The following is a 16,015-nucleotide window of genomic DNA, read 5'->3' as shown; positions in this document are numbered from 1 at the left end:
TGCATGTAACTTAGGTTTAGCATAAGGTTGTGCACCATTCTTCAGTTTTTTTTTCTAAAATTCTCACAGAAGCCACTCCATAGTCCAACTCATCATTGAAAATTGATGATTTTTTAAATATCTATTTTTAAATAGATACTTGTTGATGGACCTGTCCCAAGTACTTTTGGTCTATCTGAACCTTTACAGGGAAACTGAAAATGTGTGCATTGAGTTTCTATATATCTGAGAGAAGGAAGCAATTTTATTGAGGTACCAAAGGAATGCCTTAGATACTGCACTATATCGGAGACTGTTTACATTGACTAAGGAATTCTATTTTGTGGTTGTTTCCACTGGAACAGGAAAATATTTACTTATTAATCTACTTTTGCTAAAGTTTGACTGCCGTGGCCATGACATGAAAAGGCATTACTTCAACACTGCACATATGGCTTTTAAACTCCCTTTAAATTTGCCAAATGTAGAGGCACCAAAATGTAAAATTAGTCAGGGAACTGCAAAGGAAATAGTTCCAAATGATTGTAAACCTCTTTTCTAGGAGTAATGAACAATGATACACAAATCAGCCACTGAAGCATTAGATTGACAGTGCAAGATCTTAGGCACAAAAAATAAATTAACAGAGGGTTTTGGAGATTTTTGTCAAATGCTACCAGTAATTCCACAAGGTACAAAGCAGATGAGCAAAAGTGTATATTAAAGCATAAAAATTTGGGAACATATTAAACCAATTACTCCTAAAAATCAAGAAAGGAAAAGACATTTGACAGGTGATCCATCCACAAGAGAGTTTGATTCAAATTTGCTTAAACAAGGGAATGGGCAAATTAGACATGAAGACTCAATAGGAGTGATATTACCTCATGATCTGATGCAAAGCTGTTCTCTTTCTCCCCGCCACCCCCTCCCCCAGTATCATTCACAGCGGTGTATCTAGGTAAAGTGGTGCCCCAGGGCTGCCACTGACATCAGCTTCCCTCCTTCCCTGTTTTTAAAAAAAAATAAAATAAAATTTAAAAAAATCTTCCACACACCAACTGTACCGCTGCTGCCCGACAGTTTCCAGTTTAAGCGCCTCTCACCACCACCATATACACAGGTTGTGGAACACTAATCTGTCTTTACCCTTCCTCCTCCTGATCACTGAGAGCCCACTTTCCAGTGATGGAAATCTGTCAGAAGTTTGTTTGGAGAGTGGGACACAGGGCAGGAGGCCGGCCTTCGCAACCACACTACTTGCCCGGAACTGATTCCCTTTGGTGGGCCCATTTATTTCCCCCTCAACCAAACAATCCGATCAATAACCTGCCACCTTGACCCCCCCCCCCAACCCCCTTGTCCATCAACCTGCACAGACAGCAGCCACCCCCATCATGTCCCAATTATGTTTCCAAAGCCAGCCGTGGTCCAGCTCTCAGCACACTCCTCCTGGTAGCAATCCTCATAGAAGCCAGCTGTTCAGAGGGGAAAGCAAGCAGTGTGACAATGTGTAGGCTGCAGGGAGCTCGGCGAGGCTGCCTGCATGCAGCCGGGGGATGGCTGTGACAGACCTGCCAGCAGCTCAGCCTCTGGCACCACACCATCTGCCAGGCAGCCGGCTCCTCTGGTCAACTGCTAAGCCTGACAGAGTTCGAGGCGCCGCATCCAGGTGCCTGCACCAGCGAGCCTCGGCTCACCAAGCTGCACATGGTGCAGTTGAACCATGAGTTGTGGCGCTCCAGGTGGTAGCTGCCATCTGTGAAGATTACTCCATGGCAGCCATCGACAGCTCACGCAGCTCCTTACTTTGATCATGGCATCTGAGTTTATATAAAACGAGCTTTAAGTTGAAAGTGATAGAAATGGCCAATAAAACCAGCAACTACGCTGCTGCAAGAAAATTGGATGTGGATGAGAAGTTGGTGAGAGATTGGAAGAAGAAAGAAGAGACTTTATGAATCATACCAACAAGTCAAAGTTCTTTGAGAAAAGCAATCACTTGTTGGCCAGAGTTGGAAACTCACATTGCAGAATAGGTGTGTGAACAGAGGCAAGATTGCTACATAGTCACCCAAAATAAAATAAGAACATTTGCACTGCAGTGGGCCAAGTCACATCCAGACATCAGTGATGATGTTGAGGCTACAGTAGGCTGATGCAATTGTTTCATCAACAGGAAAAATCTGGTTTAATGCCAAAAAACAAAAATTGAACAGAAAGTACCAAAATATCTTGATCATAAAGTTGTAAGTTTTCAATAGTTTATTATACAGAACTGGCAGAAACACCAGTTTGCATTGGCAAATATCAGAAACATGGACAAAACCCCCCCATCAATTTTGACATGATAGGCAATAGAACAGTGGAATGGAAAGGTGTTAAAACTGTGCAGGACAGTAGTACAGGTCACGAAAAGACCAGGTTTACCATGGTGTTATTTGTGCATGGCCGACAGGACAAAGTTAAGACCCATGGTAATCTTCAAACACAAAATTAAACTGAAAATTAAATTCTCTGCAAGTATTTTTGTACATTTTCATGGATGGATGAAAATGGTGTAAAATTATGGATACACAGTATGTGGAACAGGTGGCCAGGCGGTTTATGCAAAGAATGGAGTTTGCTGGTCTGGGATATGTTTTGTAGCCTCTTAACTGAGAACATTAAAAGTAGATTAGCACTCCATAATACTTGGGTGGCGGTTATCCCAGGTAGTTTGACGTCTATATTGCAACCTCTCGATGTCTACTCGAACAAGCCATTTAAAGACCATGTGCATGTGGATTACATGGATGTCGAATATAGAAAAGTCATTTACAAAAGGCGGGGCAATGCGCGTCGCATCACTTGACATGTTGTGTAACTTTGTGCTCAAGACACGGGACAAAATTAAAGTAGAGACTGATAAAATTGTTTAAAAAGTGCATGGAAGATGATTTATTGTGGGACGCTGATGACAAAGCTGAACCATCTTATCAGATACAGACTGGGACCCCATATGATGACTGTTTAAACAGTGAGAGTATGGATGTGTTTGCCGCCATCTTTGCTTCAGACAATGATAGCAAGAGTGATTTTTAAAGTGTTCTAAATGTGTTGTTTTCAGAAAATGATAGTGATTTTGAAGGGTTCTATTTTGTTTTCAATGAAAATCTGTCACACTTTTTTTTGGTTTTGCAAGGGTTGACATACACTGGATCGGTTTTTCAAGGGTCGACTTGTATGCCTGATAAGTGCGGATTGGATTTTGAGCTGAATTTAAGGTCTCAAAAGTATATCCAGTGTATAAGTCAACCCCCATATTTTGAGAGTTTTTTTGGGTTTCACGACGAGACTTGTATGTTGAAATATAGGGTATATATTGCGCATTACTACATAACTACTTAGAATAATATGAAGCGGCTCCGAATCTTGGGTCCTCTACCGGCATCACCTATGGCTCCTAGAACGCTTCCACCAGTGTTGTCTCCGCTCCATCCTCAACATTCATTGGAGCGTGCCACATTGACCACCGCCTCAAACTGTGCATCTTGGCGCCTCACAGTTCGGCGGGCAGCAACCTCCTTTGAAGAAGACTGTAGAGCCCACCTCACTGCCAAAAGACAAAGGAGGAAAAACCCAACACCCAACCCCAACCAACAAATTTTCCGCTGCAACCGTGTCTGCCTGTCCCGCATCGGACTTGTCAGCCACAAACGAGCCTGCAGCTGACGTGGACATTTACCCCTCCATAAATCTTCGTCCGCGAAGCCAAGCCAAAGAAGAGAATACACCAATTTCAATTAAACTGCATAATTTTAATTCCATAATTATATTATCAGTAGATTAAATGTAGTTAGATTTTCACAAGGAGTGGGAAAATCCAGTTGCATGCAAATCAATGGAAACACTGCTGGAATAGTAACTCAACCAATGTTGGGTATAGCAGCTAGTTGACTTGTATAACTCAAAGTTAACAAAAACTCATAAAACCAAAAATTTAATTTTAAAAGTACTTTGAAGGAGTTTTTGCCTATAACATATCTTGTAACATCACACTACATCTCCTCACTTGTCAGGAAGGTACAATAATGACTACACTTACTGAAAAGACTGATGTGGACAAGGGTACCAGCCAGCATCATGTCAGCCTTCTATAGGAGCTCTATAATTACAGTGTGGTACAGCTGTATTATAGTGGGGTACAGTTGCTGCAGAGAAATGGATCAGAGGTCAATCCTCAGGACCATAAGAGTGGTAGAGAGGATCACTGGAGTCTCCCTTCCCCACCATCAACATGATCTATCAGGATTGTTGTCTGAAGAGGGGGATCAAAATCATTGAGGACCCCTTCAACCCCGCACACAGCACCTTTCAGCTGCACCCATTAGGAAAGAGATACAGGAATATCAGAGCCAGCGTCACTAGGCTGAGGAACGGCTTCTTCCTGATGGAGTGAGATGCTGTACAACCAAAGGAAGTTCTTATACTAACCATCTGAGACTCTGATATTAATGAAACATTTATTTATTTGTATGGAGTCGTGCACTGCATAACGTCCATTTGGACAACATCCAACTGCATGTACGTCTGTGGTCCCATAGGTTTATAATAGATTATCCGTTGCCTATTTCTGTATTTATGAAGTGCATATTTTTATGTTTCAAATTGAAATCAGTATGAGTTAATGATTTAATTGAAGCAAATCAATTATCCGGTTATGCCCACTACATCCCGTTCAGTCGGAGAATGGGACATTACAGATGTAACTGGATAATAGTGTTCACATAATGTCCAAATTGCATAACATTCTATTTCACAGACTGCATCGTGAATGCAAAGTGACGCATGATGTATATGAATATTGTCCTGCATGTGTCTTGTTTGTCTGCTTGTTATGTCTGGTTGTGTGTCTGTTTTGCACCAAGGACCGGAGAATGCTGTTCATTGGGTTGTACTGTGCAATTAGATGACAATAAACTTGAGTTGCCCTCCTGTGTTGGTCTCGAGTTGGTTATTTCTAAGCTCTGAAGTCATTTGACAACATCTCTGTGTAATATGGGTATCATGGCTTTCATCTCAATCAGATGGGCATGCATGGATGAGTTGGAAAGCATGAGAATTTAGATAGGTCAACTTTTCCTTCCAAATCTCATTAGCGGGTAGGTGGTGATGGTGAGGGGATGAGATTGAATTCGGGACCCTTTTTATTCCCCCTAATGTGAAGTTGAGGCAGAAGGATGGGGACAGAGCTTCAACTTATTTCTCCCAACATATATTGGCAGTTAATGGAATTAGTTCAAATTATTTGTCAAGAATTTAACAAGAGTGTTTGCATCAGATACAATTTTAATAATTTAATCCCTGTTCCTTCAAGAAGAAAAGGAAGGACATGAAAAGCCAAGGTCAATGGAGTGACCTTTTCTACATTCGGCATCCATGTAATCCACATGTTGCGCCAAAAGTCAATTTCCTTGAGGAACTCGGTGGATTGAGCAGTATAAGTGGGAGAAAAAGAATGGCCAAAATTTTGGATCAAATTCTTCAAGACCAACTTCTAAAGCATATTTATATCTGCCTCACAATAGATACATTAAAAGGTATAATTTTCAAAAGGCACACATAACCTACAAGTATCCAAGTCATTTGTCTTCCTTAAAGCATGGGTGTGTGGCAGAAGTGAGAAAATTAACAATTATAAAAGCTGATTTCTTCAAGTAGAAAGAGTGCAGATATTCTCAGTTTTGGATTAGAACATCACAGGTCTATTATTTGCTAATTGTGCAACTCATGGAATTTAATTCTGTCTGATGCTAGCAAAAACACTTGACACCCAGCATCTGAAAATTTTCTTGTTTACTGGCAAAAACACTAGTTACCTTTGATGTGACATGGACTATGATTATAACTATAAACCAAAGTTGTTAATCAAGAGTTCATTTGCAATTTTAAAGTATATCTTTAGGATTGAAAATAGTCAAAAATTATACAGTGCAATAACTGACGATTCATTGTTATACATTCCCAATGAATGTGTGAATCTGTGAAATGTTGTATCCGTGCAAAAGACGAGGGCCGCATGTGGATTAAGTCCCAGCTGTGTCCTAATGGTTACATTTGTACAGTGTCTGAAATTAACCTGATCCAGCAGAGATCTAAAACCTGCTGGCGGCACCTTATAAACAGTCGCAGCCTGTTGCAGAAACAGACATTATCACATCTGACTGGTATCATTTACCATATGGTCACTCATTCATGAACTATATACTAATGAGAATTTGGTTCACAGGTAATTTTCTAATGATTGTCTAGGGATAAACAAATTTATCATACTAGTTCTGCTAATGTATTCCACTAGGTTCACGGGGGAAAAGATTAATCATCTAAAAAGCAAGCTGGTAGCTTTCATTATGTCAGAGTATCCTAATATGCACAAAACCCAGCCAATTGTTACCATGGCAACATTGTAAGATAAATGGCAGCTCCTAAGCTGATTGGCTAAAATTAGATGATCCCGCTGGACCAACCATAGGGAGTTAATTGCATCAGAGGAAAATGGTGGGAAATCCTATGGAGAGGCAACAAAAGAATTTTCATTACAGGCCAAAACATACAAGTTCATTTTGGACCAAGTAATTTCCAACAGAAGTGAATACCAACAGACCTGAGTGAGTGGTGTATGACCCTGCCTTGGCTCTCACAGACATGTAGGTTACATACCTTAGCATTCAACCGGTACAGCATCCAATCTGATTTTGTTGTTCTAACATTTTCTATTGTTAAAATGTATTCAGATTAAATGAAGGGTTTGCTAGTTGTTCACTGGATATACCTAATTTAATTTAGATGCACTCTTCCAAAACAAAAGCATGAATGAAAGCTTAAAAAGTGGTGAAATATATTTTATTGTTCATACTTCAGACCGAATAATATTATTCCCAGATTTAGAATTTAAACTCTGCACTCTTACCTCAGAATCCAAAGGTCAGGGGAAAATCCAAGTATCATCTTGTCCTGGTTGTAACCTAAACATAAGGCATAGCATGACACTGTGCTGTAATTTCAAGATCAACTTCAAGTTTATTGTCACATCATACCTGATACAATAAGAAGGGGTCATTTCGCGAGCATTTTGAGGGGAGTGGGGCACATTCATAAAACAGCTTAAAAAAACATTAAAAAAAAAAACTGACTGTCTAGGCTCATCTAGCTGTCAAACCTGTTAGAGATCCTACATGTTTCTCAATCTCTTTAATGTTTAGGAAAATTAAAACAACAATTTGTAAAATCATGGAAGATTAAGGAACTTTAAACATTTTAAAAATAAAACCCATTAAAATGTCTAATGACAAATAAAACAGTTAAATAAACTCAATTATTAAAATATATGTAAACTGCCTTCTACTTTCCGAGGCTTTTCGTCGATATTCTGTTCCATTGAGATGAATAAGCTCACTGTTCATGCCTCACTTCGTACTTGGTACAAGCTCAGCACAAAGAATTCACAGTTAAAATACTGGGGAATTGCTCCTGGTTTTCCAGTATGTTTATGAAATCTATGAGAAGTCCACCATAGAGTGTATCAGGGAATTTAGCATTTGATGATCCTGTTGTGAGTAAAAACATTTGATATTTCCCTACAAGTTGCAATCCAGTTTAGGTTCAAGCACCTTTGCAGATTTTAAGTTTAATCTCAAATAATAATTCTATGGAATGGAAAAGGAATGCCGCATTGACAGAGTGGCTATCTTTGGAATTTTAAGATATCCAGATCATGTCCTGGTTGCCTCCACAAATAAGCATGGACATAAATTCTCCAGTCCTAATTTTTAAGGATCATAGCATTCTGGAATCTTTGTAACCAAAATCAGAGAGCCTCTTCATTAAACTGTCTATCAGACTCAGTTTGGCTGAAATAGGGTGCATATTTTATTTCAAAACATCATTGTTTACATCAGACAATGGTGGCATATGCAAACTTTTAGATATTCTGCTCAATTAAAGAGTTACTTGAATATGGATTCTTATTACCTTTATAAAGGCATGGGAAACTGCAGACGCTGGAATCCAGATGAATAACTGCTGGCTTGAGCAGCATCAGTGGAGGCCACGAATTGTTGATGTTTCAGATCAAAACCTTGCATCAGGGCTGATAGTAAAGAGGAAATGGGAAAGAGATGAGAAAGGAGCTTCTAGGTGAAACCCTCTCGTCTTCATAAAAGCCATCATGACTCACCCCTTCTCAGTCCACCCATCATCTATCAACCCCTGTCTCACCCCTCCCCCTATCTTTATTACCAGCTATCTTCCCTCTCGTCTGTGGAAACTGATAGAACATAGCATTTTGAACACTACAGTCCAGTATAGGACCTTTGGCTCTCGATGATGTGCTGACCTATATATTCCTAAAAAAATTGTAAAAAAAATCCGAAACCCATCCTATTTCATAACCCTTTGTTTTTCTTTCATCCATGTACTTGTCTCAGAGGCTCTTAAATGCCCCTAATGTTTCAACCTCCACCATCATCCCTGACAAGGCATTTCAGGCACCCACAACTCTCTGTGTAAAAAAAAACAAAAAAAAACCCTGATTTCTCCCCTAAACTTTCCCCCCTTCACTTTATACAGGCATCCTCAGGTGATTGCCACTCCCGTCCTGGGAAAAATCACTGGCTGTCTACCTTCTCAGAATCTTGTAGACCTCGATTAAGTCACCTCTCATCCTTCTACGCTTCAAAGATAAAAGTCCCAGCTCTGCTAATCTTGCCTCATAAGGACTTATTTTCCAATCCAGGCAACTTCCTGGTAAATCTCTTTTGGAAGGCACTCCAGTAATCTTTTTGACATAAACCTATTTTGAATGTGGGTCAGTGATAGGAATTTTAATGAGTTAAATCCATCAAACAAATTGGGCCACGGCAAATCGATATCATGTGGAATGATGGAGTGTGTTTACTTTCTTGGATTCTGTTAGCATTTCAGGTGATGCAAAAGGAATATATGGAGCATTCCCTGATGGCCAGTGTTAATTTTTGGCCATCCTGCAGAGCAAAATACTACCCATTCATCTTCTAATTATCTCACAAGAACACAATAGGAGCAGCCACAGGTCACCTCACCCGTCAAACCTGCCCCATTCAATCTTGGATACCATGCAAATTCTATTACTCTACCCCCTTCTATAAATAATAAATAAGGCTAAGAACTGATCCTTGGGGAAGTTCACTAGTTACAATCTTGCGGCCATGGGAAACATCCATACATTCTGACTGTCTGCTTTCTATGTGATAACCTGTCTTCAATCTGTACTAACATGCTTCTCAGAATAATGCAAGTCTTGATCTGGTCTCCACATGTTATTGGACCACCTGTACCTGAATATGAACATCTTTTCAGAGTGTTTAATTATTTATTAATAGATAAAGTTTATTAATCTTCCTTCTAGTCAGGAATAGCCAAATGGTTAAAATAGAAATATATAATCTGGAGGAGTTGGTTGAGATTGCTTTCTGTCTTCTCTTGGTTAAATTATAATATTCTAAACCTGGTCTTCCGAAGTTGACTCCATTTCTAATGGCTATTGTTCCATATATCTTAATATCCTAAACTTTGCTTAATGAAGAACTAAATACTGAAAATTAAAGTCAGCATGATCCAAATTTCTCATTACTATTTAGGAACTTCATGTTATACAGCAAACGACATACACGACAAGACACCTAGGTTTAATCCGGACAGCTGGTCCTGACTGTGTGGAATTTGCAGTTTCTCCCTCTGACCAGGTGGGTTGCCTCCATGTCCTGTAATTGCCTCCAAAAATTGGCAGATTAAGTCGCCACTGTAAGTTGGTCCTAATGTGTAGATAGATGAAGAATCTGGGGGAATTGGTGGAAAGGTGTAGAGAATGGGTTACTTGGAAAATTAGGGAGGAAACCAGCCCAGACTTGACAGGTCAAAATAGACCAATTTTGGATAAGCTTTGTACAGAAGCACCTTTGGTCAAAATAAATCATATATTGTCAATACGTGGATAGAATAGATTTTATTTTTAAAAAAACTGCAGCTTTAGGGAAACAAAAAATAGAAAATGGATTTAGCCATTTGTCCTTTCAGCTTCACTGTCATCATTTACTTCAATTTGACCTTTGTGTTTAATTCCTGCAATATATCATTTGAAAGTAGGTTTTTGCATCTAGTCCCAATCGATGGATATTCATAGAGGTCCTTTGTGAAGTAAGTTTGAATGAGTCTTGTGTGCATGGGAGTGGACCATTAAACTGCCCTTAATTCATAATTAATTGAACTTAAAGTGACAACCTCATACGGAGACCAAGGGGAAAGTGACAACAAAACATTTGATTGTTATGGCATGGATATTCTTCCCAAGCCAATCATAAAGTGAGTTTTGCTTTGCTTCTAACAGTTTTAGAATTGAGTTGTTGGTGTTTGATCACAGTACATGTGAAATGAGAAAATATTCAATTTTTTCTGCACTTCCATTATTTCAATAAATGTCAGTTCAATTATATAAAGAATATGATTATGCTTTTACAACACACTTATGGAAAACTAGAGTAACAATTATATAGTTGACAATGCTTTATAAGATATATTGATTAATAGGGACCATGTATGAGAAGCCCTTTCTCCAAATCGCTTTTACTTGATCTGTTTTTTTCAGCAGTGGTGAAAATTATTAACAAATTTGTGGCTGATTAAAAACTACTCACTATTATTTCTACTTAAAAGCAACAGCTGGTGCTCTGAGTGAAATTCCAGAAAGCACTCCACCTTTAATCTAGTACAGTGGTTCCTTATACCAACTTTACTGTAAGTCTCAGTTGCTGTGGGACAAAGGCTGTTGACTGATGCATATAATTACCTCCTCTAATATTGCTCTCAACTGTCTACCATGACTGACAAGAATAGATGAGGTTTAGCCAAAGTCTGGGAAAGCTCTCAATATAAAATCCTTCTTGTGTTGATGAGCCTTCCCCCTTTTAACACTTCTTTGGATTCCAGTAAAATGGAATACTAATTGAATAAATAAACTGCTCACCTGCTGTGAACTGCTGGTTAAAAGTAGCTCTTAACCTCCTCACTAATATTCACTTGAATTGTTTAAATTGATATATTTAAGATGATTACACTCTTAGCGCCACTGTTTGCATTTTCTCACTTTCATTTCAATTGTTAAAGCTCTTAGGCAAATTAAGCGGCACCTGTGAATTAGTGCCAGAAGTGCTTTGAAGAGTGCAAAGTAATTTTTTGATAGACAGTAAAATGTCATTGCAAACAACTTCTGAAACAATAATTAGCAAATACTTGGATGTAGAATGTAACTCTGTCTCACACCAGTTAGATATCCATGGCATTTCCACATTTTTCTATTTTCTACATAAAATTATATTAATTTCAGAAGACATTAAAAGCAATTGTCAACCACCATGACATCATTATCACAAATGGTTAACGTTTATATTGATTTGATTATTATCTGGGATTCTTTCACTATTTATTTTTAGTATCGGCATAGGTAAGGTTGCGGTAGTAATTAGCCATATCAAGGTATCAGCCTGTTCGGAGGTACAATATCAGTTATCAAGTCTTTTATAATAATATCATTTATCATGATATTAATTTCCCCTCTTCATTGTCAGCAGAGCAGTTAATTCTAGTACATGAAATTATAGCCGATGAGAGCAGTTTGCTTTATTCTCTTGCTGTCAGGTAGGACACACTATTTAGTTTTCATGGAGTATTTTCTCTTAATCTGACTTTGATCCCACTTTACAATAGACATATCCAAAGGCTAAAAAAAAAACTATTAGTTTATAATACCATATTCATTGAATGTAAACTGTGTTCTTGAATTTATCACAAAGGTTTTTTCTGTAAATGTAACAGCATCAAAGTAGGAAAAGATGAATATCCCACAGCAGTTATTTCTCAAGCTTTGACATTTGAATTTGAACTTTGAATTAAATGTTGGATTAACTTTGGTACTCAGTAGAGACTAAAGTGGTTTTATACTTAGAATGTGAAGGTGTAAATTAGGCATTAATTATCTTAATTAAGATCCTTGCCACTCTCAAACTCCTTTTTGCAAGAAGTTTAAGCCATTTTCTGAAGCTTTATTTTGGAGTAAAAGACCTCATATTAAGTGGTAAAAACAAATGCTCATCTTCCTTCTTGAGAAGTTAACAAATGCTTGATCTTAAAATAACACAAAAATTTGATTAGCAAGACATTGAGATTATTGATTCTAGTTTTTTTTTAGTGCAGCTCACACCCTTGGAACTCCAAACTATTGTCAACATTTTGCCCAAGTTGGTGAAGGCACATGACAATCCACCAATAAGAGCTCAGCTCTTCAGCTGATGTGTTCTCTCCTAATATTCTAATACTGCATGGCCGAATCTTTGTTCTGCAGCAGGATGGACTCTGTCTTCCTACCCTCTGCCCTCTTTTTAAATAGGTCATTCACAGGTAATTTGCTTTTTAATGGATGCAAATTATTGATAGGATTCGGCAAAGCATTTCCTGTTTCCTATTTCTGGTTGTACTAATTCTCTTTGGCTTGGCTTCGCGGATGAAGATTTATGGAGGGGGTAAATGTCCACGTCAGCTGCAGTCTTGTTTGTGGTTGACAAGTCCGATGCAAGTCAGGCAGACACAGTTGCAGCGGTTGCAAGGGAAAATTGGTTGGTTGGGGTTGGGTGTTGGGTTTTTCCTCCTTTGACTTTTGTCAGTGAGGTGGGCTCTGTGGTCTTCTTCAAAGGAGGTTGCTGCCCGCCGAACTGTGAGGCGCCAAGATGCACGGTTTGAGGCGATATCAGCCCACTGGCGGTGGTCAATGTGGCAGGCACCAAGAGATTTCTTTAGGCAGTCCTTGTACGTCTTCTTTGGTGCACCTCTGTCTCGGTGGCCAGTGGAGAGCTCACCATAGAACACGATCTTGGGAAGGCGATGGTCCTCCATTCTGGAGACGTGACCCACCCAGCGCCGTTGGATCTCAGCAGCGTGGATTCGATGCTGTCGGCCTCTGCCATCTCGAGTACTTCGATGTTGGTGATGAAGTCACTCCAATGAATGTTGAGGATGAGGAAATCAGAACACCCTGAGGAAACCCACATGGTCATGGGGAGAACGTATAGAGTCCTTTCAGACTCGAATTCACATTGCTGGGACTGTAATAGTGTTGCACTAACCATCACACTAAACGTGCCACATTAAATTTTATATGCCATCTTGCATCCCATTTATCCAGCTGCTCCAGATCCCAATTCAAACTTCTACAACCTTTCATACCATTAAAAAGTATCTTTCCTTATTGTTCATAATCTTTCACAATTTTAATGAAGAGTGTTTGACTTGAGACCTGAACTCAGTTTTAACAGATGCTTTAAACTGAGTTTTCAGCATTTCCTGTTTTCATTTTAGATTTGCAGCATCTGCAGTTTCTTTACTTTTCATTTATGTCTTGCCTTTATTGTAGAGAAGGTGTTTAATCACAGTGAAAGTTTATTTTTAAGAGCAGCCACTTCGTAGCCACTTCAATTTGCTTATATAATGAAATGTCACCAATTTCTTTACCAGGAACTAAAATTGCAACAGCTAAATGAAGATGGAGTGAGGTGGAAAGGCAGAGATGTTTGGATAAAGAATTCTAGCACTGAGGACTGACATTTCTGAAGTCATGGTCACCAGTGGTAAGATGATCAAGGAGGAAATGATCATAAGGAAGGCCTAAAACCATAGAAAATAACAGTACAAAAACAGGCCCCTTTGGCCCTTCTAGTCTGTGCTGAACCTTTTTTTTGTCTAGTCCTGCTGATCTGTACCCAGTCCATAGCCCTCCGTATCACTCCCATCCAAGTATCTGACCAAATTCTTCTTAAATGTTAAAATTGAGGGCACATTCACCACTCCAGCTGGCAGCTCATTCAACACTCCCACTACTTTCTGTGTGAAGAAGTTCCCCCTCATGTTACCCTATACTTTTCCCCTTTCACCCATAACCCATATCCTCTGCTTTGTATCTCCCCTACCCTCATGGCAAAAGCCTATCTACATTCACTCACTCTGTCTATCTCCTCATGATTTTAAATACATCTATAAAATCTCCCCTCATTCTTTGCTCCAAGGAATAAAGTCCTAACCTGTTTAACTTTTCCTTGTAAGTGAAGTCCAGGCAATATCCTAGTAAATCTTCTTTGCATTTTTTCTATCTTATTGATAGCTTTCCTATAGCTAGGTGACCAAAACTACACACAATACTCCAAATTTGGCCTCACCAATGTCTCATACAACTTTATCATAACATCCCAACTTGTACTCAATACTTTGATTTATGAAGACCAATATGCCAAAAGCTCTCTTTACAACCCTATCCACCTGTGATGCCACTTTCAAGGAATTATGGATCTGAACTCCCAGGTCCCTCTGTTCTACCGCACTCCTTAAAAAGAACACAGACGTTTGCGGATTCTGGCCAGGGAAGAGTTTGCAGAAGTGGGGTGAGGCAAGATCATGGAAGGAGTGAAAACAAACAAAAAGGACTTTAAAGCCAAACATGCCATAATGCATTACTGAAAACAGAGGGCATGTGTTTATGGTGTGAGTTAAGATGTAGGGAGCAGAGATTTGGATCAACTGAAAGTTGGAGGCCATAAAAGGTCTGAAATAATCTTCACCCATTCCACAATGATGTAATTTTAAATGTGAATCAAAAAACTGAAACAGGAACTTGTATTGGTTTAATATGTTCATTATCATTAGGACATCCCTCAATACTCCATTAAGATAAAAATTTGAATTGAAGGTATTATTGTTCAATACCAAAGTGACAAATGATATACTCATTTTCTTATCTTTTAAACAACAAGTGGTGTAAATAACCCATGTTTTTATTGCAGATGATGGTGAATGAATATTGGCTGTGAAGTCGAGTAAACTCCTCCAAATGTTGCTGTAGGATTTCTCGTTTGCCTCCAAGGAAGCACATATTTTAGTTTAAAGATAGAAACTTCCAATGAAAATGCTACTCTCCAAATAGAATCAGAATGGGTCTTAAGCCTGTGCCCTTATTATTCAAAGGCTGATGATCAGAATTGATCAAAACCCTCACGTTGCCAATATGCCATATTAATGAGATGTAACATAGAGGTTCACTGTCATGACTGTGCCATCTTGTGAGCTGCTAGTCATTTCCAATAGGAATTGAGGGATTATTAATCCACAACATTGCCCAATAATGATTTTGTTGTGTTTAATTTAGTTCCATTACAAATAGCTATTAACAGAAGCTTTGAAGCACAGTATATGTTTCTAATGAGATACAGAGCAGTATTAAAATCTTATAGAGTGTATTTAGGATTTAAATTAAAAAAAACCTTTTCCTGTATGTAATGCAGAAACCATTAGACCCATGTTTACATTTTAATTCTCAAAAAAACCTGGAGAACAAACACAAATATGTTTTAAAGCCTGTGAAATAATGTTTACAATTAACTTCATTCTGAAAAAATTACTGCTAACTAAATCTTCAACAATTTCTGTGCCTATAAATGTTTAAAGAGATCTCACATAAATAAAAATAACTTGTCCTAAGAAAAACACCGTGATTTGCTGTTAAAAATTTCTGAAACTGGATGAATCATCAATATGGAGTGTCAGTTTAACAGATTTATAATCTATCAGCCTTCTTAGTTCATCTCAATTTGCAATCTGACAAATGCCATTAGATTACTGAGATAAAAGAGTAAAATGATACTTAGCAATTTGTGTTAAAGAAAGACCCTTGTTTAAAATCAGAACACAGTATTCACTAAAGCTCTTAATGAATAATTCTGTCAAATTCTAAATTTGCATTATAAATTACAGTGGCAGATATGGGTCCCTATAACTGTAGTTATTGCAAGTTTTAAAATAATGGAAACAAAGAAATAAAGTCTTAGATTACATGTTATTTTTCTAACATCTGAAATTTCATGAACAATATACATTTATCTCCCTTCTGTGGTTCCTTTCCCAGCAGTAATTGCCATTTTTT

At 38.4% G+C, this 16,015-nt stretch overlaps 1 long non-coding RNA gene across 1 annotated transcript in view; it reads left to right on the top strand.

Annotated features, from left to right (window-relative positions):
• The window catches only part of LOC138742559 (uncharacterized), a 104,416-nt gene that overhangs the window by 83,305 nt on the left and 5,096 nt on the right, over positions 1-16,015 (top strand). The window contains exons 10-11 of the long non-coding RNA XR_011344260.1: positions 9,639-9,743; positions 13,561-13,673. This is a non-coding gene — a long non-coding RNA (uncharacterized lncRNA). The remainder of the gene's footprint in view (positions 1-9,638; positions 9,744-13,560; positions 13,674-16,015) is intronic.

The sequence above is a fragment of the Narcine bancroftii genome, chromosome 9 (genome assembly GCF_036971445.1).
Source record: "Narcine bancroftii isolate sNarBan1 chromosome 9, sNarBan1.hap1, whole genome shotgun sequence".
Taxonomy (NCBI): Eukaryota; Metazoa; Chordata; class Chondrichthyes; order Torpediniformes; family Narcinidae; genus Narcine; species Narcine bancroftii.
This window is presented reverse-complemented; position numbering and strand designations above follow the sequence as displayed.